The sequence below is a fragment of the Protopterus annectens genome, chromosome 9.part0 (genome assembly GCF_019279795.1).
Source record: "Protopterus annectens isolate FY-2018-M chromosome 9.part0, PAN1.0, whole genome shotgun sequence".
Lineage (NCBI taxonomy): Eukaryota > Metazoa > Chordata > Ceratodontiformes > Protopteridae > Protopterus > Protopterus annectens.
Genome location: NC_056743.1, coordinates 909,377,199 through 909,404,200, shown reverse-complemented (window position 1 = coordinate 909,404,200; position 27,002 = coordinate 909,377,199). Strand labels below are relative to the sequence as shown.

At 43.6% G+C, this 27,002-nt stretch overlaps 1 protein-coding gene across 2 annotated transcripts in view; it reads left to right on the top strand.

Moving 5' to 3' along the window:
• ZBTB39 (zinc finger and BTB domain containing 39) overlaps positions 1-27,002 on the top strand; it is a 614,376-nt gene that overhangs the window by 265,417 nt on the left and 321,957 nt on the right. The window contains exon 3 of one of the 2 annotated variants that reach the window (XR_006366277.1): positions 25,829-25,918. The exons of the other annotated variant lie outside the window; for it this stretch is intronic. The gene's annotated coding sequence lies outside the window, so the exon portion shown is untranslated. The remainder of the gene's footprint in view (positions 1-25,828; positions 25,919-27,002) is intronic. 2 annotated transcript variants of the gene reach the window in all.

Sequence of the window (27,002 nt, the reverse complement as noted above, 5' to 3'; positions counted from 1 at the left end):
AGGACTGCAGCAATGTGAGATGAAGAACATAGTACAGTTTTGTACCTACCATAAATGTAGATGTTCAAGATCCACATTGCTGCAGTCCAATTCCCTCCCTCCTTCCCTCTGTAGTTAGAGGTTGTGTGGGTTGGGTTGTAAATATTGTGTATATTGTATATATTGTACATATTATTAGTGCAAGGGTGATTGGTTGGTTGTTTGCTGTCTTTGGTTTTGACCTTTCTTTTTAGGGTCTTCTGACATCTGGGGCAAGAAAAGACTGAGGATATGACGCCGGTCATGCGATTTGTACCCTGACATCCTGATGTCAGTCTAATCTTCTTGACCGACGTCAGCCTTATACTTTGATATTCGGGCCGACCGAGGACAGCGGACTACCCAAGTGTAAGGACTGCAGCAATGTGGATCTTCGAACATCTACATTTATGGTAGGTACAAAACTGTACTTTTCCAAAACCTTCCCCAATGGCCCCACAGTCTTTAGTGCTGGTCTTTGGGATGCCAATATTGACCATGTTGATGTTGATGCCTGAGGCCTAGATATGAATATCAATGTCAAACCACTCAGCATAAACAGTTCTGTTATCAGTTGCTTTTTTTTTGGCATCAGGTGACATCACTACCAGCATATAATATGTTGGGATGTGATGCCAATGTCAGTACTGGAACCTTCAACATCAGCATTGGTCCCAGTGTCTCCACACCCACAGAACATGGAACTATTGATCTCGGTCTCAAGCCAGACATTGATACTGAGGTCACTGATGCACTCTAGCAGTCTGCATTGTAGTGGTTTCCCTCATCTTCACATTTAATTTCACATCCCACCTTGATACTTCTACCAAATACATCTATGGAGCAGTCTTTCACTGTGCCCTCTGCCCTGCTACCTGACAGAAGAGAGGTCCAAGGCCTTGTGCAGCTTTTTAATATGACTTTGGTGCCAAAGCATGACTGCCTAATCCTTGAATTCACCCTCTCTTGTCAGTTCTGAGGCAGGCATTCTTGGACTCCCACTGCAGAGCCACCTCCACCCAATGTCACTGACAAGTAAAATACATTCTTCCTAGTATCATTTCAAAAGACCTCAGGTTGGATGAAGTAGTAGAAATGAAACAAAGACACTGTGGCCCACCAAGTGCAGGGCCTCCCCTCACAGACTAATTCAACAAATGCCTTTTGTTCTGCCAAACAGTCCTCCTGGGTACTCCATTCTTAAAGTGGCTGTCACTGTAGCTTGAGAAAACCTTAGTTTGATGCCCCCCTCTTCTTAGACTGACTGTATAATCTGACCTCCTATAAGTGGAGTTTGTGGTGAAGACACCCAAGCCAGACACCCTAGTTTCACTAGCTTCAGGAAGGCTCCAAATCCTTGCGATAATACAAACCAACAAAAGTAACTTCCTAGAAGACCTTTTGGTTAAGGCTGTAGGATTATGTATTAAACTGGTTTATGTTTTACATTTTCTTTTGTTTTGTGTTTCAAATCCTGAAAATCCTCCACACTATCCATGAGTCTAGTATGATGGACTCATTAGGGAAGTTAGGTTAGATTTTCCTTGAAGGAGGCTAAACTACCTTTGCACATTGTTGATTTTAGTGGGATATTACTGGTGAAATGTTCCAGATACTAAGACCGTTATTAGATTGTTCACTAAAGCAAAACTGTTCTCATTGTCATCAGTTATTACCACTGTGATGAAACCCATAAGGCAAGTCTTATATAACACTGCCAAAGGTTCAGCTAGAGCTACACTGTCTGCATTGCTGTTCACTGACAAATATGACTCAGCTGTCTAACTTTGGAAAGGACAACAAATTGACTTTTGTGAATCCTTCTTCAACAGGCTATGTATTTTAGTTACTGACACTGAGGCACATTTGGAAAACATAAAAAGTGGAGAAAGATCCTCACCTCAACACTCTTTTGTAGGACACAGAAAAGCCAAAACCAAATTTGATTTAGTAGTTATACATAGCAACAGAACCCACAATAATTTGGAAGAAACCTTCTCAGAGTAAGTTCCAGAAAAGTAATGGTCTATGATAAAAGGCCCCCCTCCTCAATCTTTACTTAGCTGTGGCTTAATTACAGGCAGTCAGCAGCAGCAGCAAACATGAAGCCTTGACTTGGCTGGCTATTTATGGAGGCAGTCAAGAGACCATCTGTTGCTTTGGCTGTCCATATGGAAATCTGTCATTATGAACATTTAACTATGGCCAGTCCTGTCTTGGGGATACAAGATCCCCTGTTATACATAGCTAACTCCATAACCACTACCCTTTCTGGGAATCCCACCCCATCACAAACAAGCCACAAAAATGGATGCCATTTATCTTTAAAAAAAAAAAAAAAACACACAATCGGTGCCACCAGGCAAAAAAGGGTTAGGATTTTGTACCATATTCTTTTTCCTGCCAAGAGAAAGGACCTCAACCCAATAGTAGACAACAGCTTCATCCCCCAAAGAAACTTTCATATGGTCATGTTGCATTCACCCCCTTCCTCTTTGAAGGAGATACATGTGCTGTTTGGACCTCCAAGACACCTAACCCTACATCAAAATTCCAATGGAGTCTAGAACGATTTTTTCACTTTTGGCTAGGAGATGGTAATAAAGTTTTGGACTCTTCCATTTTCTGTCACCTCAGCCACCAGTGTGTTCACCAAGTGAATGCTCACTGTGGGAGACCACCAGTTTGCAAGAAGTTAGAGTATTGCCTTTACTTGGCAAGACTGGGTAGATCTTACTGCAACCTGTTTGCTTCCCAACCAGTACCAAGTGCAGAAGCAGTAGCTTCTCCATCATTCCCTCACTTCTTCTTTAGTGCTATATGAGCCTTTTCCTCGCTCTATGTCTACCTTGATATGTATGGTATCCCCTTTCTTCTGCCACATATTCTGAAGACTTCACTACCATCATTGTCATCCTGGACACGCCTGACAAATCCAACAAGTAAGCCATACCTGGACCTTTACGTCATCTGGTTAACCACCATTATTTTTCCAGTTCCAGAATTAACCAGCAGTTCATCTTTTTCAGAATAATTCATATTGTTTCTTCTTCACATAAGCTTAATTCATTAAGATTTGTGAGGACAAATGGACCTAATTTTCTGTTTGTGTTTCTATAAAACAAATGGACCCCTTCTCTGATCCCATAAAATCAGAACTTATGAATTCCTTATGCAGATTTAATTTCCAGACTGTATTCTGCCAACAAAATGCACTTAACTGCAGAATCAAATTTTCATAGGGGCTTTAATTCCTAATCACTGGCCTTGTTAAAAGCCTACAAGTCATTTCTCAAAGGCATATCCTTGCTAAGATCATCCACTTGGAGATCTGGTACCACATTGAAATTTACTTTCTGCAATGGAAAAGCTAACCTCCACAGTTGAATCTGCAGCTTCTGCAAAATTAATATATATTTTTTGGAAGATGCATTTTCTGTAGCGGTTACATCTAGATGAAGATGTGTATGAGCTTCCGGCCTTTTCATCGAATCTTCATACCTGATATTTAATAGGCACAGAGGCACTCTTCACACTATTGGCAAAGGCTCTTGCCACCCCCATAGTGCCTTTTTTAGGCAAGGCTCAAATTCTAAACCTACCACCCTAGAACACAAAAAAGGAAAAAAACTAAGGGTAATGCTGCTCAATGCCAGAAGTCTAAATCTCAAAATGCACGCACTCGAGGCCCTTCTCAGTATGGAGAACATCGATGTCTGTGCTGTGACAGAAACCTGGTTCAAGGCTCCTGAGAGCACCCCAGCGCTATCAGGTTTTACCTCATATCATGCGTTCCGGCCCCAAAATCCGGACAATACCAAGAAAGGAGGGGGGGTATCCATATTCATCAAGGACACCCACACCTCAAGACTGGTGGCAACGCGATGCATCGGAGACCATCCAGGTGCAATTAACCATAGGCAAGACTGCTCTGCAAATTGTAGCATGTTACAGGCCACCCTCACAAACTCAGGAAACTCACATGGCCTTCCTGAAAACACTAGAGGGGATAAATGTATCACCAAACACCATCATACTAGGTGACTTCAATTACCCTAATATAGACTGGGAACACTACTCAAGCCCAAACACCCTAGCCCAAAAGTTCCTGGAATTCATAAACTCAAATGCCATGGAACAACTAGTCACCATCCCCACAAGAGGAGATAACATACTTGATCTCATCATCTCGAACATGGGAGCACAATGTTCAACACCGGAAGTATACCCCTCACTGGTGAGATCAGATCACAAACTAATCTCGCTGGAGGTCCTCATCCCACCCCACCATGAAAAAAAAAGACCACAGTAAAGAACTTCTCAAAAACCGACTTCACACTTCTAAAGACTAGTGTGGTCTCCTTTCAGGCCCCCCGAGCTGGCGGAAAACAATACTCAAGCCGCTGAATCACTTACAGCCTTCTACCAGCACCTGCAGGACTGCATGGATAAGGCAATCCCAAGCAAAACAAAGACTCTTTGTACCAAAGGCAAGCCCAGTCTGGTGGACCCCAGCCATAAACAAACTCTACAACAAAAGGAGGAAGCTACTACAAGATAGAGCAAAATCCTTAAAAGGTAAGACACCCCTTGATCACTATAAGTAAAAACTAAGAGCTCTCATAAAATCATCCAAAGCAAATTTCGAGAGAAAAATAGCTAAAGACTCAAAGACAATCATAAGGCCTTCTTTAGCTATGTTAGAAACCTAGGAGGAAACTCCCAGATATGCTCAGAACTAGTTCAAAATGATGTGAAGATTACTGATCCTACAGACATTGCCAACATACTGGCTGACAGGTTCAGTGCAAACTTCTCCCCTCCCCAAAAGGAGAGATATCTATACCAAATGAGTGCAGCCCCCAAACATCTCCAGCGCCCAAGTGAGAACTGCTCTCCAAAGCAAAAACACAGCATCCATGGGACCCGATGGTGTCCCCGGCTGTGTGCTCCACTTAACTCAATGAGGAATTAAACCCACAGCTAGGACAGCTGTTTAATCAAAGTCTTACCTCTGATAATGCTCCAGGAGTGGCACTGCAACTGTGGTCCCACTTCACAAAGGCGTGCCTCCACAGACCCTGGAAATTACCGCCCATTAGCTTGACAAGCCTTATCTGCAAAGCCATGGAGAGGATCATAATGGACCTCATAAATAAAGACATAGGAATTTGCAGACTTTGGATCCAACCCAGTTTGGCTTTGTCAAAGGCAGATCATGCCTTTAAACTTGGTTGACTTTTTTCAAACAGTCACCAAAGCCATTGATGAGGGAAAGGCAGTCCATACAGCCTACCTCAATCTGGCTAAGGCCTTCGATACAATACCCCACTCGGGTATCATTGAAAAACTCATCAGCTTAAATGTTAACCCATACATCACAAGATGGGTTGCAAACTGGCTGTGTGACAGAACCCACAGGGTCAGAGTTGCTGGCGCCATGTCAGACTCAAAGCCTGTCACAAGTGGTGTCCCACAGGGCTCAGTCCTGGGCCACTCTTGTTTGGCATCTACTTTTCGAAGTACAAGCAAACACAGGAGGGTTATGGCTGACAAAGTTTGCAGATGACTGCAAACTGGCCATAGTAGAAAACACATCTGACACAGATATCCTTCAGAAGGGTCTCACAGAAACGGATAACTGGTGCCAGAGCCACGCCTAAAGTTAAATGCCAAAAATGCATAGTCATACCCTTGGGAAAAACAAGGGTACCCCTAGCTACCAAATAGGTGGCAATCCACTGAGCACAGAAGAAGTTATCAGGGACCTGGGGACCCAGGTTGATAGTAGTCTGTCATTCGACACCCATGTAGCTAAAGTAGTTAGGAAGTCCTTCTACATTGCCCACCTTATCATGAAGGGATTCTCATCTAGATCAAGGGAGGTCATAGTCTCCTTTACTCATCACTCATCAGACCAATGATTGAGTACAATGCCCCATTCGGAATGTATCTGACCCGACACTTGCAGCAGCTGGAGAGGCCACAAAGTTCCTCACCAAAAGGATAAAGGGTCTCAAAATCTGTCTATGCTGCCCGACTGAAAGAACTCCAGCTCTATTCAGTCGCCATTACCGCTTGCTCAGAGGTGACCTTTGCCTAACATACAAGGCCATGTCAAACCCAGATTTGATGAATATGCTTCACCTCAAAAATCTAGAGCCATCAGAGCCACAAGGGCGGGAGACTTAAACCTCGACACGGCTATTAATAGGCCGTGCTGGAGGGATAGCTTCATCACCCAAAGACTCCCTATGCTGTGGAACAAAATCCCGGTACATGTGAGGCAGAGCACCTCGCTGGCCTTGTTCAAGAGAAATCTTGACCAATGGATGGGAGATCGCAGATATACCCCAGGAATTACCTCAGTGTCACTGCTCGACAGAGGCACAGCAAAATAATGGGTATAGTTCCCCATACTAAAGGGGTGGCGTAAGCCACAAAACAATGGGCTAGGCTTATAAATGCCCTCGGGCAGATAGCCTAGTATGAACCTATGAACCTATGAACCCCTCCTTCTTACTAAATGTCACTACTTAGTCTAAACCTGTTCAGTTGTCACCAATTCATCTGCCTGTATGTTTTCCAAAATATAACTGAGGTCCTTCTGTTTCAGTGTTTCATTCTGCCAGAACAGTTGTGACATCTACATCCTTCTTCCAAAATGTAGCTTTTGATATTTGTGCAGCAAGTACTTGGTCTTCTGTTGGCATCATCACAAGGCACTCATAATTTGGATGTGATATCCAGGTCCCGGGTATTCCTTTTTGAGCTATCGTTATAAGGGCATTGTTCCATAAAACAGACTATCAAAGAGTATTATTTTGGGATTCTGTCCTTTTGCTGCTCTTGCAGTTAGAAAATGATGTACTTACCACTGCAATAATTCTGGTAGATATATCCTCACTAATGTGACCTCTCTTCTTCCTCCTCCTGTGGTGTAGTGAGTTTCATGCCATAGTCATCTCCATAGTGGCACTTTGTACAGCTCACCTGAGATCTTGAGACACTTAGAATATATCTTTTACAAAAGTGCCATTCTCATTGTACCTTTCCCTTACCTGACATCCCACCCCTCACAAAGTATATCAAAGAAGAGAGATCTACAATGTCTTACAAAAAAGAGCCACGCAGGAAGTCACACAAGACAAGAAGATATCAGAATGTTACTCCAGATTCTTTGCACAGCCAGAAAATACAAGAGAGCTCAGGCCAATTTTAGATCTAATAGGCATAAACATCTTTATTACCAAGGAAACCTTTTGCATGGTAAAGATGCAGTCAGTCATTCATTGTGTGTCAGACAGAGACTAAATGTTCACTTTATATTTCCAAGACATCTATATCGGTCACAAACAAGTCTAGTCTCTCTCCTTCTGGGTCGGAGCCAGCCATTACTAATTTCACACTGTTCCAGTTGGACATGCCTCAGCCTCAAAGGTGTTTACCAAATGCTTGCCCATAATATCAACCTACCAGAAGTTGCAGGCAGATAGCTTTTCTTGTAATTAGATAACTGGCTCATAATTGCTCATATGATTCAAACTCTGACTGCAGCAAGGGAGTCCTTAATCAAGATGTTACACTTTCCTGGTGTCATGGTGAACAACAAGTCGCAGTTGACCATATTCCATCTGCTTGAATTTATTTGCAGGGTATGCTTGCCAGTGGAGAGAATATTTCCAAAATGCAAAATCTCTCTGATATTGTATTCTCAAATGGTGTCTATTCATCTATGTCTCTAAGTCTCATGACAGCTTCCATCCTCATGGTACCCTGTGCTAGGTTCCATATGAGGGACCTGTGATGGACTTTAAGGATCTAGTGGTCACATATTGGATTCTATGTAGCACTAAGTTCAAACATCTAGAGTCTGCAAGAGGCACCTTCAGTATTAAATGAACCTACCAAACCTAGGCATATGCAATCCATTTCAATTAAGTAGTTTCACATCGGCAGTAATCATGATAGATGAGTCTGTCTTTGGGTGGGGTATTAAAATCATTTGATGTTTCAACGTATGTAGACATAGTCTTGGTTGACAATATAAATGAACACTTAGAGATGAAAGCAGTCATCCTTACCACTCCAAAAGCCTTACAGGACTCCCTTCCTCAGGGCATAATTTTATTTATTTATTATTTATTAATTTATTAACATTTGTTGACCAGGAGTGTCCGACTGGATGTAGGTCCATTTTCAGTGGAGGCCCAGGGAGAAAAGCTCCACAGTTAAAATAAACAGACAGTTACATTGTATTTACATAGCGATTAACAATTTGATTAACATAACCATTAATTACAAACATAGTTACAGATGAAGAACATAGTACATCAGTAGACAACTAGAATCTTTATATGCGAAGTACATGACAGACATTAACAATTGTTACAATAAGAAGTTCCTGCTGTATAATAAGTACTAGGCTTATGAGCATCTGAGCTTGCTATAATCAAGGTAGTTAGTGGGGTGGAAAGAAAGATAGTGGTTGGATGGGGTGGGTGATATTAGAGTGGGAGTTGCAAGGGCATAGCCAGCATGTTTTTAGGTGCGCTTTTAGTAAATTTTGAAGTTGGTGCATGATGGTACGGTGGTAATTGTGGGTGGGAGGGAGTTCCATAATTTGGCTATGGCACAAGAGAATAGTGCTTCACCAGCAGAGTTATTGGCTTTAGTGATCTGCAAGTGATTTTTGTTGCTGGATCTTAGTGGTCTGGTGGTGCAATAGAGTTGGAGTAGATTCTGGAGGGATGGGACATTTAGTGGATGGTTTACTAGTTTGTGGGCGAGTGAGAGTTGATACCAGTGAAGGAGGTGAGGGAGTTCAAGCCAGCCCAGTTCAGCAAGTGAGAGACAGTGGTGACTATGGTAGGATGCCCCTGTGGTAAATTTCACGATTTTGTTGTAGCAGGTCTCTAGCCTGTTTAGATTTCATGCCTTAGGTTGGTATATATCAGAGAGGCATAAAGTAGGGTGGAGATAAGGTGGGAATTTGCTACTGAAATCTTTGCTGCTTTGGTGAGAAGTTGCTTATTTCTGCATAACGCTCCTAGTTTTTTGTGGACTTTTTTTATGGTCATGGATATGTGAATGTCAAATTTTAGTTTGTCTGTTTCCACTCCTAGCAATTTGGTGTGTTCTGTTGGGTGTATAGTGGTGTTGTCTTTTGCTGTGATGTTAAAGTGAGAGTTGTTTTGAGTATGTTTGGTGGGTTGGAAGATGAGTAGTTTAGTTTTGTTTGGGTTGAATATTAATTGGGTATCGGATAACCAAGTTTCAAAAGAGGAAAAGGCTTCCTGTATGACTTTTTTGCAGTTTGGGTAGGGACTGGGCTGAACAGATGATGGCTGAGTCATCTGCATATTGTATTTGTGTGCCATGTTTGGTGGCAGAGGCTAGATTATTGATGAAAACAGAGAAGAGTAGGGGTCCAAGGATGGATCCTTGTGGAACCCCTATAGAGACAGGTAGTTGGGGAGATATGTCATTCCGTCATACAACGGATTGTTGGCAGTCAGACAGGTAACTCTGAAACCAGTTGGTGACTGATTGAGAGAAGGATAGGTTATTGAGGACAGAGATGAGTTGTTTGTGTGGGACCATGTCAAATGGTTTAGATAGGTCTAGGAAAGTAGCAGAGGAGAGATGGCCATTGCTTTTATTCTGAAGGATAGTGTTAGTAAAGGAGCGTAAGGCAGTGGTAGTGCTATGGTTTGGTCGGAAACCATGCTGAGTATTGGAAAGGAGGTTGTTAGTAAGGAGGTAGTCTGAGACCTGAGAGTGAATGCATCTCTCTAGTATTTTGGAGAGTGATGAGAGAATAGCTATTGGGCGATAATCGGTTAGTTCTGTGGAGGGGAATTGTATGTGATACTTTCCACAGTGTGGGAACGTAACTTTCTGACAGAGATTGGTTAATCAAGATGGATACTGGGGAGGCCAGAGCATCAGGTGTGATTTGTAGGTATTCACTTGGGAGGTTGTCTCCTGCTAATTTGGTGGGCTTAAGTTTAGTTAAAAGTTTATTTATGTTGGAGGTAGGTACTGGAGAAAAAGAATAATTACAGCCACTCTGACAACATATAATATGTTCATCGTGTTTCACTGTTGCAGTCATGACTGTAGGGTTCTCCCCTGCCGGCAGGCAGTCCTCGGTCGGCCAGAATCCCAAAGTCTGGGTCCGGCGTCTGCTGTTCAACCATGCTCCCTGACGTCAGAGCGCCAGGAGTACAAAGCTTACAGCCGACACCATGTTCTCCAGTCTTTCTTGCCATGCGGTGATAGCAGTTCGCAAGTGCCGGTCAGCTGACTCCTGACAATATTTTCTGAAAAACTTCAGTCCGAAGACTTTCTTCTCCATTCAAAGCTAAGTACCCCGTTGGGGAAACTTTTTCTTGCTCCAGTCCGATGTCAGAAAAAGTTAATAATTGTATTTCATGTGGGAAGCAAATACCTCATAAGGATTTTCATTCTTACTGTATTCCTTGCTTTAGGCCCTGACGTCGATGTAGCTAGTTGTCTATTTTGTGCTAGATTCAATCAACGTACTATTAAACGAATGTACGATTTTGCATTTCATTACTTCGGTAGGCGTTTTAACTACAAAATGTCATTGGATACGGTTCCGGCTACCGGAGTTCACAAAAGGATAAAGACAGGCCTCCAAGGTCCAAATCTGTCGCACAAAGATGTCGCTGGCGGAGCCAGCTTCAGGTTCGGCCGTCGTCAGTGAGGCGCTTTTGCAGCCTGTCGGCCATTTCGGAACCGATGGCGAAGCGGACTCCATGAGGAGCCAACTAGGCCTTTGAATATTTCTATTGCAGGACCTTCGGACAATGCTCGTTCGGATGGGTCTGCAGGTACCGGCTTCGAAGGGTTTTCAGGCCTACTCAGCTTCTAATAAAGGCAAACACTCCTTCCAAATCAAAGACTGCAACACAGGCCTCTTCTGAACCGGCTCCCAAGTCACAGAAACAGTTACTTAAGATGGCGGAGGATTTACTTACTATGATTAGGGGTTCACATCCCCCTCCAGATAAAAGGCCAAGGCAGGAAGTTTATTATGATTCCTCTGATCAGGCTTCTGTTTCTTCAGTTTCTTCTTCTGACCAGGAATTTTCTTTCCCTCCTTTTGAGGATTCTGATGCTGAGGAATACATTCCTTCAGCTTCTCCCCCTGAGGATTTCTCTTTTGGGGAAACTTTGCATGAAATGAGGGAACATTTCCACTGGGAAGGACAGGAGTATTCGGAATCTAAGAAAGACTAAGGATTTTCTTCTTCTCCCCCAACATAGACCCCTGGCTATTCCTCCTTTTTTGGATATTGTGGATGATGCTTTTTCGGAGGCTAACTTAACCCCTGACTCTCTTCCTCCTGCTCCTGTTAAGCCTGATAGATATTACAGGGTTCCTGATTCCCACCAGTTTTTATACAAGAACCCTACTGCTAACCCTGAAACCATTTCTCAGGGTCCTAAGGGAGTTAAGGCCGCTTCTGCCAAAACCCCATTCCACTGAGAAGGATTCTAGATCTTTAGAAAGATGGGGCAAAAAAGTGTACACTTCTGCTACTTTATCCATTAGGGCTTTAAACTGTCAGTTTCATATGCTGAAATACCAGCAATTTCTCTTGTCTGTTTTAAAACAAAAGCTTACTTCCATTTCTGCCTGTGCAGATGATAAGGAATTACATGACTTAATGTATGCCACTGAACAAGTTGGGAAGCATGGTTTACACTGTGGATTTGATGCCTTGGAGGCTTCTTGTAGGGCTGCTGCCTCCGGCACAGTTATTAGAAGGCATGCATGGTTAAAGAAACAAAATTTGCCAGAACAAGTAAAAGCTAAATTATTGGATGCTCCTGTTCAGCATAATGTTTTGTTTGGATCTAAAGCTGAAAAAGTGATTAAACAGATGGAGGACAAGGCGAAATCCATGCAAACAGTTAAAGATTTCTTACAAGTACAGCCACCCAGATTTAGCAGGAATTGGCCTACAAAAAATTGGTCCTTTCCCAATTCCGACAGGCCTCAGAGGGGTAGATATGGACGCTCCCGAGGAAGGCCTCAAACACAAGCTTCTTATAGACCAAGACAGTGGACTGCTTCCACCCCTAGGGGAGGAGAGGACAGGCCACAAACTCATAGGAAACCAACTCAATGACTCCCTCTGTTGGGCTGCAGGAACGTCTTGCCTGGAAGCCCCTCTCGGAGGAAAACTCTCTCTTTTTCATCGAAATTGGACTCATATAACCCAAGACAAGTGGGTTCTGGATGTGGTTTCAAGAGGTTACAAATTCCATTTTCATACCCTGCCAAGGCCAAGCGGATGGCCAGACCTTCCAAAACATCAATGGACAGAGGCCTTAAACCAGGTGGAAGCTCTTTTGGCTATGAAAGCCATAGAACTAGTTCCACTTTCAGAGATGGGACAAGGTTTTTACTCAAGGCTCTTTCTAGTCCCCAGGAAGCAAAACTCATGGAGACCCATTTTGGATCTGTCAGTCTTGAACACCTTTCTAGAGATTCCAAAATTCAAGATGCTTACTCTACAGCAGCTACTTCCAATGCTGTCCAAAAATGCATGGATGGTAACTTTGGATTTAAAGGAGGCATATTTACACATTCCCATCAGGCAGGAACGCAGAAAATACCTCAGGTTCAAGGCCGGATCGAGGCACTTTCAATTCTCTGCGCTGCCCTTTGGATTGTCTACTGCGCCCAGGGTCTTCACCAAATGCCTGGCTCCAGTAGTAGCTTACTGCAGACTCAAGGGAATTCAAATTTACCCTTATCTGCACAACTGTCTTATTCAGGCAGACAGCAAGGAGGTTTTACTCCAGCATTTACGGTTTGTTTAGGATCTCCTCAAGTTCCTGGGATTCACTGTAAACATAAAAAAGTCAAATTTGACACCATCACAACAGATAATTTTTCTGGGCGCTTCTTTAAACACAACAACCCAGATGGCTTTTCTGACATACGAAAAACAGTTTCTGCTGGCTTCAACTTTCAAAACCTTGGCAACTTTAACTCGGCTATCTGCAAGGAGATTCCTGCAGGCTTTGGGTTACATGGCCTCCTGCATCCTTCTTGTACCATATGCAAGACTACACATGAGGAAAATACAGTGGTACCTAAAAAAGTGTATGGTCTCAGCATTGCCACAGTTTAGACATACTGATCTCCGTCCTGCCTCGTCTTCAAAAGGAATTCCTTTGGTGGTCCAAGGCATGTACTCTAAACAAAGGGAAACCCTTCTGTCTGCCTCCTGCCACTCAGATTCTAACCACGGGCGCCTCGGATTATGCTTGGGGAGCCCATTTTCAGGGCAACTGTCTGCAGGGCCTTTGGACAAAGGATCAGAAGCACCTGCATATCAATTTAAAGGAAATGTTAGCCGTTCAGAAAGCTCTAATGGCCTTCAGGAATCTTCTACAACCAGGACAACTACTGATACGGACAGACAACACCACATTTATGTGGTACATAAACAAGCAAGGGGGATCTCATTCCTACCCCCTTTGCAGACTAGCCATGGATCTATGGAACACAGCTCTAGCTTGCAATCTGGACCTTCAAGCTCAGTTTCTACCAGGGAAGCAAAACTTCCTGGCAGACAGTCTGAGCAGAAACCTTTCGGATCCACACGAATGGATGCTGGACACCGAAATATTCAGGATGATAACAACAGTCTGGGGATGTCCACAACCACAACTCCTTCACGTCGGAAAAGTAGACAAATGAGACACCTCCGCCGGCTTTACCATAAAGGGTATACTCCCATAAAAAATCAATGTTCCAGCTCGCCAGAATTACCATAGATAAATGTTGTTGCAAAAGTATCAGCCACTCATAGGTAAAAAATCAATGAATTTAATAAACAACAACAGTCACATACAAAGAACTGGGATTGAGCGCGCTTTCATCTATAGTTACCAGACTTCATCAGAATCCATTATTACTGGTTATTACATGCCTTAAATACTTTAAGTAATTAAACATTTAATCAATTAATTATTTAATCAATCAATTTGTCATTGTTTAGTTCTTGTTTCAGATAAAATCACTTTTTTTAAAAAATGTAAACTCTGTCACAGAAAATATTTTGCATGTCTGGGGATGTCCTCACATAGATCTCTTTGCATCCCATCTCAATCATCAACTACAGAATTTTTGCACCAGGACTTTCCACGAACAAGCTTGGAAAGTGGATGCACTATCATTCAGTTGGAGAAACCTCTCGGGATATGCCTTTCCGCCTCTTCCTCTTCTTCCACGGGTATTATTAAAGATCAAACAGGACAAGCCCAAGGTGATAATCTCGTTGGCCCCAAATTGGCCTCGACAGTTTTGGTACCCCACTCTGAAAACCTATGTCTGGAGCCCCCTTAGGTCTTACCACAGACTCCGAACCTTCTGTCCCAACATCAGGGTCAGGTTCTACACTCCCATGTCAGCACTCTCAGCCTGGCGGCCTGGTTAATCCAGGGCCTTTGATTCCTTCTCTCCCACCCAAGCAGGTTATGGATGTCATTTTAGAAGCCAGACGTCCTAGCACTAGAAAATCTTATGCAGGAAAATGGAAAAGATTTTGTTTCTGGATGCAGGCTCAGGATTCTGATCCTCTTCTTCCGAACATTCCTTTAATTTTACTTTACTTGACAGATCTCTTACATAAGGGTCTCTCTTTCTCTTCCATTAAGATACATGCCTCTGCTATTTCCGCTCATTATAATACAGACCCTCCAATCTTTTCCCACCAGCTCACGAGACAGTTTCTCAGAGGAGCTAAGAACTTAAGACCTCCTAGATCTCCTCCCATTCCTGCTTGGGATCTCAACTATGTTTTGGAAAAGCTCACCTTGCCTCCTTTTGAGCCTGCTGCCTCTTCTGACATCGTTTTTATCTTGGAAAACAGCCATCCTGTTAGCCCTGACCTCTGCCAGGAGAGTTTCAGAGTTACAAGCTCTTATGGCTGTGGAACCTTATATTATTTTTCATCAAGACAGGGTGTCTTTGAGGACCAATCCTACCTTCATGCCTAAGGTGGTTTCCAAAGTAGCTCTAAATCAAACTATCCACTTGCCAACTTTTTTCCCCACTCCTCAAAATAAAGGGGAAAGGATCTTACATTCCTTGGATGTACACAGACAACTACGTTTTTACCTGGACAGAACCAAGGACATCAGAAAATCAGAGCAATTGTTTGTTTCTTATGCTTCAAGTTCCCAAGGTAAAGCCATTTCAAAATAGACCATTTCTAAATGGATTGCTCATGGAATCAGATTTTGTTATTCACATCATGGAAAGCAAATCCCAGGGAGTATACGGACTCATTCCACCAGAGCTGCTGCCACTTCTGCTTCCTTCCTCAGGGGAGTTCCTACCAAAGACATTTTGGAAGCTGCAACTTGGAGTTCAGTGCATACTTTCTCAAAGCACTACAATCTACCTCTTTACTCTAAGTCTAGGGCAGGCTTTGCCTCTGCAGTCTTGCAGGGCCTTTTAACCGCCCCTTCTACTTTATGACCACCTCCCTTTCATTCTGCTTTGGGATTCTACCCTACAGTCATGACTGCAACAGTGAAACACGATGAACATAGTACAGTTGTGTACACCTACCATAAATGTAGATGTTAGTGTCTTCACTGTTGCAGTCTGGGTTTCCCTCCCTCCTGTCCCCTCTTATTTTTACTTTTGTGTGGTTCCTTTTTTCACCATTATTCTGAGGTGTATTTGCAAAGGATATGGGACCTTTCTCATTTTGAGACTCCTGACATCTGGGGCAAGAAAAACTGGAGAACATGGCGTCGGCTGTCAGCTTTGTACTCCTGGCGCTCTGACGTCAGGGAGCATGGTTGAACAGCCGACGCCGAACCCAGACTTTGGGATTCTGGCCGACCAAGGACTGCCTGCTGGCAGGGGAGAATCCTACAGTCATGACTGCAACAGTGAAGACACTCGAACATCTACATTTATGGTAGGTGTACACAACTGTACTTTCTTTTGACAACAAACAGGAAAGTACACAGCCCTGTCCATTGTAATGACAATTTATGAGTATGTAGGAGTGTTGGCCATTTGATCAAACCACTTTCTAAGACAGTTTCCAGTTCTTTAATGGGAAGGCATCATTTTATGATGCCTCATATGTGGCCCTTCAGTCTCTGGGTAGCTCAGAAGTTGTTTTTAAAGTGGGGAATGCCTTGCTGTGACCTTGACCACTACTGTGGGAGCTATGTCTTCCCTACACTGGGGGATTCCTCAGGGATACTGTGGTGTAGGAATGGACCTCATCACCCCTATACCTTTTTCCATTTGCTATGATGATCAGGTTTACCCAGCAAACCAGTCTACATAACGTCGAGGTCATTCTCATAGCCCTCTAGGCCTAAGCAGATTTGATTTTACTTCTGTCCTACTTGCTGAAAATGCCTCAGAGATGCTAGCAACAAATCCATTAGACAAATCTCACCTGGATATTCATTCTCTCATGCTTTACCACATCCTCTCCAGTTCCATTAGTAACCAATAATTATTTTCTTTCCTTGCAAGTGCTTTAAATAATTTTTTCTTCAAAGAAGATGAACTCTCATAAGACTTATAAAAACCAGCAGTCTAATTTTTCTATTTGGGATATAGGCAAGCTATTAGTCCCCTTCTCGGTTCTTGTTTCAGCTGCCCTAGGCTGTCTCATATTTTTGATTCCAGGCTGAATTATTCCCCCATCAGATTTCATCATGCAGTCATTTCTAATCATCATGAGGGTTTCAACTCCTCCTCCTCTTCTTTAGCTTCATTAAAAATTTGTAAACCTTTCTGAGGAGCATATTATAAGCCCTGTTGTGGTACAGATTATTCAGGTCAGCAATATGGGATCCTGTACCAACACAGGACTTATATTTTGTGTAAACATAACCTTGTCTCCCTTTGAACTTTCAGTTTCTGCTGACTTGAAATACCTTTCTTGAAGGCTTCTATTTCTCATGGATGTTATTTATTCCAGAGAGTTTTGGAAGTGTGTACATTATCTGCTATTCCTCCATATATGGTATTTTGTAGAGACCAGATCACTGTCCTTACCCTATTTATGCTAAAAATTGCTACTTAGACTAACTTCAACCACTCAAGTGCTTTTTCCATTAGTATTTATACGACACGATGAACTGAAGTTTTATGATTTTTCCCATTTCTTTAGAGAAAACTGTCAGAGCATTTCCAGTATAGGTGTCTGACTGTATTCCATTCTCTTATAATACATGTAATGCTTATATACCAGTGGCTTAATCAACTACAACAATTGCTGCTTCCACAGCTTTTTCCCTCAGAAACTGGATGTTGTCTACAGCAGCTGCAAAGTCTACTTTGAACACATTTGCAAAGCATTCCAAGCTGGATTCTATATTCCGGGCGATTTGCATGAGACTTTCTGCTGTTGTTACAAAGGATGTACTTTTTCTTACTAGTTACAAAAGTTACATACTTTACCATAACAGATATGAAGAGCACATCCATCCTTCATAACATATCCACCCACCTTCTCCTGCCTCTAGTGCAGTTGGTTTTAAATATCTGTTTAAATTTTCAGATGTCTTCAGACATGATATCTCATATCTGGAGAGCACGATGCACTATAGGATGGGGTGTTTGGCATGGTGGGAGGTTTAAGCTGATCTAACGCCTGCTGCACTTAGTGCTGCTGTTGCTAAGGCTTCCCTTTCAGATCTCTTATTACAGTAAGTTCAAAACGTTATTGTTCTGAGAGTTCTTCATACATCTGTGGTAGGTATGCTCTACTCATTATATAAGTTAAATGTAGTTCTTTGTCCAGTGTTTATTTCACTGTCGGATCACACTTCTGAAAATTAAAGTAATGTCTTAAGAAGTCTCAGAAGAAAGACTTTCTAAACATGATTTGCAGTTGTTTACTGTTTCTTTTTGTAGTATACCATACACCTATTTCTGTATTTTTCAAAAGCCATGTAATACTAGTAACAGCTTCTTTCTGTCTGGGCCTATGTATGCATCTGTAACTTATGCTGATCCTGTAGGCGACGGGTCAATTCTGCTCTAAGATCCACAGCACCTGTACTATTGTAATTAGCATCTATTTGCACAATACCCGACTTATTCACATTACAGTATTTTCATGTTGGTGCATTGAACACCTGAAAATTTTTTTTCTGCTGTTACTTATCCTCCAGGCTACATCTTTCTGGAAGAGCTTTTGTAGATGCTTAGTTATCTGACATGTTGGTTACAGATGTTGAAAGATACTGTATCATTCCTGTTTTCCAGCATTGGCATTTGCAGTGTTTCTTTATTAGGTTTCGGTCTTTCTACATGTGACTAATGTATTTCAGACTTGACGCACTTACTTTAAGCTAGCTTTTACTTGTCTTGAAATTATACTGTCCTAATTGGTTTTCAGCTGTAACAGTCTCTTGTCATGTTATCCGTATACTTGACCCCAGACTAACCAATCATCAGTTATTTTATAGCATTTTCCAAAATGTCCACTACCTGTGTAGCAGCTGTTTGGAACACATCTGATGTTAACAGAAGTCAAAAGGCTCTGTACCTTCCTAATGGCACAATAATAGGGCATAATTTGGGACGTTCTCCATCTTTAGCTACCAGAATCACTGGATGTTAGGTAGTCCAGTCTCACCTTCATTTTTACATATGGGTTCAGAGCCGATCCTCGGCTCCGACTCTGCTGATTTTCAAGCTCTAAGACTTCTTGTTGGCTTGTGGCTAAGCAGGTATCCCATGATGCACCAGTGCAATCCCCAGATCTCGTTTGCTGTGTCGACGAGTTTGGATGTGCTTGTCTTGGCTCTGGCTAAGTTTTTGCAATTTTCGTTATTCGTGTTTTTTTGCATAGTTACTAAATCTATACATTTTTAGGGTTGTATCTTTATCGTCTTGTGGTCTTGTGTGACCGGATTAGTAGTATCCTGTGTACCAGTAGTTAGGCGCAATTGCGCTTTGCCTAAATCGTTAGTTTTGGTGGTTTCGCCTTTTTTCCTGTTATTTACTGGAAAGTATACAGTTATGGGTTACTGGTACTGTGGTGGTGGTGCTGCGGTAGCGTTGTCGCCTCACAGTTAGACGTTGCCCATTCGATTCTCAGAGCGCCTTCTGTGTGGTGACATGCATGAATGGGCGTTCCTTCGTTGAAGGTTGTGCATTAGGCCCGGCAAGCCAGCACGTAAAAATCTACTGCCAATCATGAGCGGACCGGAGTTCCGCTGTGGCGACCCCTAACCGGGAAAAGCCGAAAGACACAACAACAGCAACAACATACAGTTAAGGGTTACCTAAATTGCCTTTTGGCCTTGTGTGACCAGTATTAGTAGTCTTCTGTGTATCAGTAGTTAGGCGCAGTTGTGATTTATTGTCTAGATAGATAGTTTGGCAATTTCGCCGTTTTTAATCAATAGGGGCTCCTATTGATTATTTTCGCAATTTCACCGTTTTTAATCAATAGGGGCTCCTATTGATTATTTTCCTGTCACGAGATTATTGTTGACTGGTGGTCCTTAGCGGGGATCTGCTAAAGTCTTAATTCCTTACAGTTGCTGTTTTGCTCCTACCTTTGGACCGTGTGTGTGTGTGTATGTGTTGTGGTTTTCTTGGTCTGTTTGAATTAGAATACCCGATTCTTCACAGAGCTAGGCCCGTTTTAACTTAGAGGACCTAGTCCTCGTGTTGCTACTCCTCTGTATTTTATTTGAAAATTTTTCCAGTGTGACTGAATCTGTCTGTTTAGTGAAAAACCTAGTTTTCTTTCTTACACCAGGCTTAGCCCCTTTAACTTAGAGGACCTAGTCCTCATGTAATTCTTTTGCAGGGCTAGGCCCGTTTTAGTTAGAGGACCTAGTCCGCAGTCATTCTCATTCTCTTTCCCCTCTGGTTGCTTGTGTGTTGCAATGTCTAAGGATAGCAAGGAGCACAAACCCTCTGGGTTTAAAAAATTTATGAAGTGCTCACAGAAAATGTCTTTGACGGATGGCCACAGTAGCTGTGTCTACTGTTTGGGAGCCATTCATTTACAAGAATCATGTTTGTTCTGTCATGCTTTCTCTCCTAGAGTGTTGCAGGAGAGAAAGAACAAACTGATACTCAGGGGTCATTTGAAGCCAACCTTCATCTGGTTCTAAGGCTTCTTCGTCTAAGTCAAGATCTGACTCAAAACCAAATGGTTCAAAAAGGCCTTCTCCGGCACCGGCTAGTGTTTCTTAGCCGCCTGCCAAATTAGCAAAACCTTCCTCCTCGACTCCTCAGTCTTTGGAGCCGAAGGAGAGCACCGTGGTTTCAGAGTCGGTCACAGGTGCTTCGGTGCTGACTGCTGAACCCTTGCAAATAGTTGACTCTGCTTCTCAAAGCCAGTATGTATAGTCCCTGCCGGTCTCCTTGATGGTCAAATCTCCAGTGCCTGCTATGTCAAGATCCCCAACCTGATCTTCCAGGAGTCTTTCAGAAGAAGATGTGGAGAGGGTAGTACTGAGACTCCTCAAGTCGTCTGCCCTGCCTAAATTTTTGTTGGCTCTGACCCAATCGGCTCCGGAGCCACTCGAACCAGTCTTGTCCTCATCCGTGATTCCTCCTCCGAGCCATGTTGGTGTTTCAGAGCCAGAGTGCTTGTTACCTATGGAGGAACCCTAGGTTCCAGCTCCCCTTGCTGTTGCATTGGAGCCGAGTTTGGCTCCGACACGCTCTGCTCCATCCATTGTGTCCAGGGAACGAAGCTCTTCTGTCGGCACCGAGGGGGAGGGTTTGAATCGATCTTTGTTAGTTCCAAGCCTTCCTCTCGGTGCATCTGCCATGGTGAGCTTGGACCCTGCATCTATCTCGGAGCTGATGGCTCAGGCTCCAGCACCGTCCTTTGTCTCTTGGGAGCGGGGACAGTCTTCGGAGCTGGAAATATCTGCTTTTGAGGTGATGAGGAGTGTGCTGTCACAATCTACACCCCCTGCCAGTGGTACAAGCATTCTTCCCCCCAGGGCTCCCACTTTGGTCTCAGTACCTACTCTCTCCGGAGACAGCAGAGACCCACAGCCTCAGGAGCCACCGACTGGTGGCCCCCACTCTTCCGGGGCCTCCCCCGAAGGTCCTTTCGAGGAGTCCCCTCAGAAGAGAGTATGCAAGAGGAAGCATATTGTTTCCCAGGATGAGTCTCTGACATCGGACACTGATCTCAATGAGTTGGGGGGTCCCCCAAGTCATCCCCTGATGTCTCCTTTGTGGACATTCTAGAGATCCTTAAACAGAGGTGCGACTGGCCCACTGTCAACCCTTCTGATGAGGAGTCGGTGTACCTGAAGGCTTTCGGGTCTCAACCCTCTGCCTCTTGGGTGTCTCCACCTTTCGATGAGCTAATGGATCTGGTTAATCGGAAGGTGTGGGATACTCCCGATGCCATGGAGCCAGTCCCTAGAAGACCATATAAGTTCCTGTCTGCCCCTCCTGGAAAAGAATTCTTGTCTAAGGGCATTCCCGTAGATGCCATGGTGGTGGCGGCAGCCACGAAGGAGGAGTTGGCGGAGACTTCTTCCTCTGTTCATCCACCAAACAAGGAGTCTCGACCGATGGACAGATTTGGGAAGCGTGTATTTAGTTCAGCAGCTTTTACTCTTTGATCCCTGAACTATCTTTCCCATTTCACAAGGTTGCAGAGGGATCTCCTCAAGGAATTAGGAGATTCCATACAGGGTGCTTGTCCTGAGGGAGTTCTGGATAGGATCTCTGCTCAGTTGTCCACCCTAACTTCGGTAGTTAACTCCTCCATGCGGCTTATATCTCATGCGGCTGATGGAGCGAGCAGAGCAGTGGGTTCAGGAGTTGCCCTTAGGCACCACTCCTGGATGCACCTGTGTAATTTTGCAGAGCCGTTTAAGTCCACCTTCACCAATGTCCCATTTGATGGTTCCAAGGTGAAAGATACACTCACTCGGTGTGAACAGGAAGGAAAGACTCTCTCTGCTGTGGGAGTCCGTTTTACCGTCCCTTCTCGACCATACCCTAAAGGTCAAAGGGGGGAGGTAAGATGTGTTTCAAAAAGTCCCAGAGGGCCTTTCCAGACGCAGAGTGAATCCTCCTTCAGAGGCAGAGGAGGAGGAGGAAATGGTAGATGTCGCCCTAGAGGCAGGGGCAGTCCGCAATACCAGCAAGGCCGTGGTTCCTTTTGAGGGTGGCCTTATCAGCGCTCCTGATGTGGGGCCCAACTGCATTTCTCTGGGTTCCAGTCAGGGGTCGCATCTCTTTGTATTCAAAAGCCTGGCTAAATATAACTCAAGACAAGTGGGTACAAAGAGTTGTTACCAGAGGCTATATCATACCCTTTTCCCTTCCACCGTTTGTTCCCAAGAAGATCCCAGATGTTCCACCCAATCACAGGGATCAGGCAGCTGTGGAGATCAACAAGTTGCTCTCAAAAAGAGTCATCCAGCCCATCCCAGCAGACCAGATAGGATCCCGAACTTACTCCAGGTTTTTTTAGTCCCAAAATTAACCAGAGACTGGAGGCCAATATTGGACCTCAGCAGATTAAACGAATCCATGAAAAAGGACAAGTTTTGGATAGTAACACTGCAGTCGATACTCCCGTTGTTAGGGAAAGACTATTGGATGTGCTCTCTAGATCTCCAAGATGCCTACTACCATATAAAAATGGACAAGGTGTCAAGGAGTTATCTGCACTTCCAGCTGGGAGCCATATATCAGTTTCGTGCTCTGGCCTTTGGTCTCACTACAGTCCCCAGAGTGTTCACCAAATGCATGGCAGTAGTGACAGCTCACCTGAGATGTCAGGGATTCCAGGTGTTTCCGTATTTGGACGACTGGCTCCTGACTGCCCCCACCAGGCATCTACTTCTCCAAAACAGGGATGCCACCATCCAGCTTTGTGCTCAACTAGGGATCTACATAAATTGGGAAAAATCTGCATTACTGCCCTCGCAATCTGTGATTTTTATAGGTGCAAAGGTAGACACAGTGGATATGACAGTTTGTCTTCCCGCCAAAAGAGCACAAAACCTCCTGTCACAAGTTCAGTGACTTCTCCCACTTCAGAAGGTCATAGCAAAGTGGATTCTTCAGCTTCTTGGAATGACAGTCTCAACCATTCTGTTAATACCTTTAGCCAGGTTGCATATGAGAATCCTTCAATGGCTCCTGTTCTCCCAGTGGTCGTTCCAATATCTACCGCTGAATCAATCTGTTCTGTTGACGGAATCATGCAAAAAGGACCTTCGTTGGTGGATAGCCCCCAACAACTTGTTCACAGGAGTTCCCTTTGTGCCTGCCCAACCCGTTGCCACTGTGACCACGGATGCCTCCCAGGTCGGGTGGGGGGGCATTATCTTGGCAGGACTGTCCACGGCACATGGCAAGAACATGAGGCTCATCTGTATATCAACATTCTGGAGAAGAGAGCAGTACTTCTGGTGTTGTAAGCACTTCAGGACCTTCTTCCTCCAGGGATGATTGCGATACAATCGGACAACATGTCGGTTGTGTGGTTTATCAACAAACAGGGTGGTACCAGATCTTACCCACTCTGTCGAGAGGCCATGCGAGTTTGGGAATGGGTGATTTCTTCCCAGCTCTTTCTGGTGGCAATGCACATTCTGGGAACAATCAACATGATAGCCAACAAGCTGAGCCGGGCAATCTTGTTGCCCTACAAGTTTTCCCTGAAACGGAAAATAGTGGAACAGATTTTCCAGAAATGGGGACAACCTTGCTGCGACCTTTTTGGCAGTCCAGTCAATGCCAAGTGCAGCAGTTATTTTTCCCTAATTCCCCCTCTGGGGAGAAGCACCCAGAGACGCTCTGGTACACGATTGGCCCACGGGACTTCTCTATGCCTTTCCTTCATTCCCTCGTATCCCCAAAGTGATACAGAAAGCCAACCAACTGGGAAGCAAGTTTTAATCCTCATTGCTCCTTACTGGCCTCGTCAGGTCTGGTTCTCCTTCCTTGAGCCTCTTCTCCTGGACAATCCTTTGATCCTGGACCCAGTTCCAGATCTATTGACCCACATGTCGGGTTCCCTACACCCCTCTCTCAACACCCTCAAATTGACAGCTTGGCTGCTCCAGTTCCATCTCTAGTCAGGCTTCATGATGTTTCATAATCAATGTCCCATATTCTTTTATCCTCTCATAAACCATCAACCAGAAGGCTGTATGACAGTAAATGGAAAAGATTCCTTATTTGGGCACAGAAAATGAAAGTGGATTCTTACACCGCTCGCATTCCCGTAATTCTGGAATTTCTTTCTGAGATTTTTCAGCAGGGATCTGCCGCAGCCACCATTAAAGCACAACTGGCTATCTCACATTTTTATTTGGGATCTCCAAATGTTACCCTTATGTCTCATAAGTTATGTCAAACATTCTTGAGAGGAGCCACTTTACTAAGACCACCTTTACAGGAACCTGCGGCTTCTTGGGACTTAAATTTTGTGTTGTCCAAACTAACAACCCCTCCCTTTGAACCGTCTCATTCAGCTTCCTTAAAGTACTTGTCTTGGAAGACTGTGTTCTTGGTAGCAATTACATCAGCCAGACGTGTTTCTGAGCTGCATGCCCTGCCTACTAAGCCACCTTATTTAGTATTTCATAAAGATCGGGTTTCTTTACGTACCAACCCTTCGTTTGTTCCCAAAGTTTGTTCTTCTGCCACATTGAACCAGTCCATTGAGCTTCCAGTCTTCTTTCCCAATCATAGCAATGCAGCAGAATATCGTTTTCACCAGTTGGATGTTCACAGACAGCTATGTTTTTATTTGCAATGGACCAAAGAATTTCAGAAGTCAGACCAGTTGTTCGTTTCCTTTTCTGATTCCAGATTGGGCTTACCAGTTTCTAAGGTGACATTGTCTAACTGGATTTCGAGTTGCATAGCTTTCATCTACAGTTCGGAGGGCAGACCTTTACCCCACAGGATCAAGGCTCACTCTACCAGGTCTCTGTCTACCTCTGCAGCCTTCCAAGCCAGGGTACCAATTGATCATATCTATGCAGAAGCTATGTGGGCTACCCCTCACACCTTTATTACTCATTACAAGTTGGATTCGGCTTCTAGGGGTAGAGCATCCTTTGGCTCCATGGTGCTCAGGAGTATCTTCCAATGAGCCACCAAAGAATAAGGCACTAGGGACCCTGTCCCATATGTAAAAATGAAAGTGAGATTGGACTACCTAACATAAAGAAGTTATGTACTCTCCATAACGTTCCATGTTGGTAGTGCATCTCACCCTTCATTTTTACCAACCCTCCCTCCTGCCCCCATCCTGGAAGATCTGGAGGTAATATTGTAAATTTCTTGGTTGGTGACCCTTTAGTATTGGTTTGTTGGTTAGGGGTTTCTTTCTATTTCTTTCTATCGCTAGTGAGCAGCAAACAAGATCTGGGGATTGCACTGGTGCACCATGGGATACCTGCTTAGCCACGAGCCAACCAGAAGTCTTCGAGCTTGAAAATCGGCTGATTCGGAGCCAAGGATCGACTCCGAACCCATATGTAAAAATGAAGGGTGAGATGGACTACCAACATGGAATGTTATGGTGAGTACATAACTTCTTTTTTGTATCTAGTACTGAAAAAAATTACTATATGGCATCGTTATCACTACTTTTTTCAGCTGTGATGCTGTCTTTTAATCATTTTATTCAGATCTTGCAGATCAATATAGTTGCAGATCTTGCCTGGCTTTACATCAGTAACCATACTCTTCACTCATTCTAATGCCTCCAGTTGCCTCTTAATGACATTTGTGCTTTTCATTTTTTTTTAGTTCCAACTTTCTTCTGCCCAAGAGTTCCTGTGCTTTCTTAAAGTGTAAATAGTCCTAAGATAAAGAAAAGGTCCTGCGGGTATTGTTTAGGTAAGGCAATTAAGTGCAGAAGCCATATTTTTGTAGATTCTAACTTGAATAGTAATTACCTTCCACTAGGTTGATTACTAGAGTAAAGGGGTATGGTCTCACTTATACTTTGTTTTGACTTTGTGAAAATTGGTAATTTGGTCAATTGTAACTGTTATTAATATTGTTTACATGCTGAATATGAAATGTTGGATGATGTCGGCTTTATTCTGTTGTTCAATTCTGTGTAAATATACCAGACAACTGATTTGTTTTACACAAATATGTTTATTAGAAATTGTGTACTTAGTTATTTACTTAGCCACACCTACAAGACCAAGACATTCACTTTCATTATTGACAGCAAGGGTCAGGTAGTTCAAGTGTCAGCATCACTGACCCCCTTTATCCCATTTTCTACATGGTGTTGGGTTGTCAAGTTAACTGTCACCATCTCTTTCGGTTTAATGCCACACTCCTGCCCTCTTTGACACCCCTGCCTGTCACAGATCTTCTCTCACAGTCTATCTGCCTCTTTGCTGGATACTCTCATTGCCTTTTACCTCTTTCCTGTCCGTCTCAAATCTTCTTCACCAGATTGTCGTCTGCTTGTCTGCACATGTGCCCAATCCATTGCATTCTGTTCTCTTTGATCTTTTCTACAGTTGGATGTACTTTGGGTTCTGCTGTTATGTCCTCATGTCTTCATCTGTCCCAGGCACTTCATTTCCATCACCTCTAGCTTCCTCATCTGTTCTACCTTTACTGCCTAGGTTTCTGTACCATCCAGTAGTACTGGTTGCACCACTGTTTTGTACACCTTACTTTTCAGCTTCTTTGGCATTCTTCTATCATACACTACACCTGACACTCTATGCCATTTGGATGGATCTCCTTTGATTCTAGCTTTGACCTCTTCATTCAGACTTCCCTTCTCCTCTTCATTCAGACTTCTCTTCTCCTCTACCACCCCTCCAAAATACTTGAAGCTGTTAACCTGTTCCACTGTCTTCCCATCTATATAATTCTCAGCTTCTTCTGATTCCCCCAATTTGCTACCATTATAACTGTCTTTATCTGTATGTGTGCCTTCAATTTTACATTC